Genomic DNA, 3,456 nt, shown 5'->3' on the forward strand with positions numbered 1-3,456 from the left:
TTCTTTTCAAGGTTCCTTAAAGATGCTGCTGCCCCCAGACAGCAGGAAGTAACTTTAAGAACATGACACCCACATTCCCAAAAGGTGAGGTGGGTGGGTGGTTTTTGGGTTTTCATTGCATTATGGATATTTGCTACTGTTTAGAGTGGTTGGTTATAAGTTATTATTGGTAATGGTCAAGAAAATAGATAAACAAAAGGGATTAGATTCAGAGTTCTTGTTTTGATAAAAAGGGGGATACAAATTTAATGGGATATAAACGTATATTATTGATTTCCTCTGAAAAAGAAAAGGAAGGATATAGAAGTAGGATAAAAGATTATTGAATCTACTTTTTTTTTTTTTACAGTCCAGGTCTTTTATTTCTTTTTGTACATCAGGCCATGAATTCATAGGGAATGGGCTCCAGCAGCTCAGGCTCCTTCCCGTTAGTCCTCACGAAGTGTGCTTCTCTGGGTGGAGCAGGCTGGCGCTTCAGCTGAACCCAGGTGCCCTTCTCTTTGGCTTCCTTTTTCTTCTGGTCGTTCTCCTTCACCTGCTTCAGGAAGCTGTCTCTGCTCTTCGAGTGCTTGATGTGTTCAATCCACACATTAATTCTCTTGGCAAGAATCTTGCCATTAACTTGCTTGTTTACAATGATGCCCATAGCATGCCGGGTGACACTGTAGACTCTTCCGGTTTTGCCATGGTAACATTTATGGGGCATTCCTTTTTGAACAGTGCCCATTCCCTTGATGTCTACATTATTGGCTTTCTTGTACATTTGCATGTACGTGGCCAAAGGAACAACTCCATGTTTCCTAAAGGGCCTAGAGAACATATAGTGAGTGCCCCTCCTCTTTCCCTTTGTGTTTGTCATTTTGGCGAGTTACTGAAAGTACCCTTGAATCTACTTTCAAACAAAAAAGTAACTATTTGTTTTAAATATTTTACATTGATATGTATCTATGTTTATTGATACAAATTTGAGATTAATTGAACATACTGAACATACATTTCTAATCTTGTTTAAGGTACTTATTCAGCTCATTTAACAATGTAATGCAAATTTCTAGTCCATAAAAGTTGTTATTATCAACTAATTAAGATATAAAGAAATGCAAGTTAGTAGTTAGTCATTACAATCAAACTTTTAGTTGTATTAGGTATGTCTTCAAGGTCAAACAGAGATATATTTTAGGTAGACAGGTCATATTCAAACACTTCAGAGGTCTATAGAATATGGCATTTAAGATGTTTTAATGATATAGGTTCTTTTCTTTTTTTTTTTTTTACAACAATACATGTCTATTTCTGGCAGCACCAATCTACTTCAAAAAAAATGATGGGCAATGAAGAAACTCCATATGGAGTTTACTTTCTGTGTGGCCAAAGTAAGTCACTGGGCAAGAAAGTGCCCTTGCCTTGACTGCTGACAGTATGCTGTCCGAACTGGACAAACATAACACAAAGAAAAGGACTGCAGAACTTTGCCAAGACAAGGTAGGACAGCCCTTCATAATATCCTGCTTCAAAGAAAAATCTGTCAGATATGCTAGGCCTGTAGGCTAAATATGATGCCCCACCATTTGTAGCGGAACCTTGGGTAACCATCCAGAAATCCAGCTGTTTCTCTCATATTTCACATTTTTTGAAAGCTCCTTGCTTGTACTTCCTGCTTACTCAGGTAAAATTATTTCCCTCTCAGGTCTCTGATTGAGTTGAAGACTTTATAGTTTTAGTTATAGTTTTCAGTGTTACCAGATTCAGAAAAGAAATTCACTAAAGAGGTGTAGAGTATATATAAGATTGAGAGACATTAAAAGATAGTTTTGGTAATGCAAGTTAGAATAGAAAGTGAATTAGATACAACTTTTTGGACATATCAAGATAGGATAGACATAAAATATTTTCTCTGAATTATTCAATTGCAAATGGATTAGACATTGTTGATGCATTTATTACCTATATCTATTGTACATAGTTATTGTACTTATTGCATATATTTATTTTAGACAAAAAGGGGAAATAGGATGATATCTTGTTTGTACTCAAACAAATAAAACTTGCCTGAAGATCAGAGGGCTGAGCTAGCCACTAGTTAACCATAACTAGTTTTGGTTTGGAGGTTTGTACATATAGACAGGAAGTGATATGGCTGGGTGGAAAGAGGAATATAAGATAGGAAGACACAGTAGTTCAGCTCCTTTTCAGCTGAGGAGTTAGCAAGGTAAGAGGTGGCTGTGACTTGCTCCTTTCTCTCTCAGATTTTTTAGCATTTTCCCCAATACTGGCTCCAGGATTTTATTATTAAAACCAATTAGAACTCAGACAATAGCCTGGCATATATACAGAGTGCTTATTGACTGTTCCTGTTGTTATAACTAAAAATAGTTTTATAAAATTAATGTACTTGCTTCTCAGCATATTGAAAATGTCTCTGACTTCATCTAGCATCATACACAGTGGTGAAAGACTGAAACTTTTCCTCCATGATCAAGAATACTCACCCATTATTTACTGAAGCACTAGATTTTTAGGACAGAACAATTAGGTGAGAACAGGAAATAAGATCCATCTATACTAGAAAGGGACAGTAAAATTATCTCTGTTCTCAAATAACATGCTCTTTTATGCAGAAAACACTAATGATTCCACCAAAATAAAAAAAAAACAAACAATAAAGCTGTTAGAACTTATACTTTCCTTAAAACCTGTTAGAAATTCATTAAAGTTGCAGGAGAGAAGATCAACAACAACAAAAAATCAAGTGTTTCCATACACTAACAATGAACAATATGAAAAGGAAATTAAGGAAACAATTCCATTTATAATTCCATCAAAAAGAACAAAATTCTTAGGAGCAAATTGAGCAAAAGAGATAAAAAATGTGTACCTAGAAACCAGCAAAATGTTGCTAAAAGTAATTAAACAAGACACAAGCAAGTGTTCATGAATTGAAAGCCTTAATTGTGAGGATATCAGTATCGTCTAAGGTTGTCTACAGGTTCAATTTTTTTTTAATCCAAAATCCCAGTGACATCTATCATAATCAGCACTGATTATCAACTTGATAGGGTCAGTCAGTAATCACCTATAAGACAAGCCCTCAGTCACACCATTAGGAGTTATTTAAATTAGGGCATGTTATTGAGGGAATATTAGTTAAGAGGGGAAGACTTTTTATCTTCTCTGAGCTTCTGTCCTGCACTGTATAAAAAGGAGGAAGCTAGGTAGCCAGGAGCCCCTGCTGCTGTATTCTTCCTGAGAGCAGATTCAGTCTGCTGTTTCAGCATCCCACCACTGTGACAACCCTACCATGAGGGAGTGTAACTTTGACTTGAGAGCCAAAATAAATGCTTTCTTTTCTAAATTGTTTTGTCAGAGTTTTTTTTTATCAAAGCAACAGGAAATTAACAAACACAACATCTTTCACAGAAATATATAAGCTTATCTTGAGACTCATGCAGATTCTGG

At 35.7% G+C, this 3,456-nt stretch overlaps 1 pseudogene; it reads right to left on the minus strand.

The window, feature by feature from the left end:
- Window positions 1–335: 335 nt before the first annotated feature.
- Window positions 336–872, minus strand: LOC101980624 (annotated as a pseudogene).
- Between the last annotated feature and the right edge of the window lie 2,584 nt (window positions 873–3,456).

The sequence above is a fragment of the Microtus ochrogaster genome, chromosome 10 (genome assembly GCF_000317375.1).
Source record: "Microtus ochrogaster isolate Prairie Vole_2 chromosome 10, MicOch1.0, whole genome shotgun sequence".
NCBI classification, from domain to species: domain Eukaryota; kingdom Metazoa; phylum Chordata; class Mammalia; order Rodentia; family Cricetidae; genus Microtus; species Microtus ochrogaster.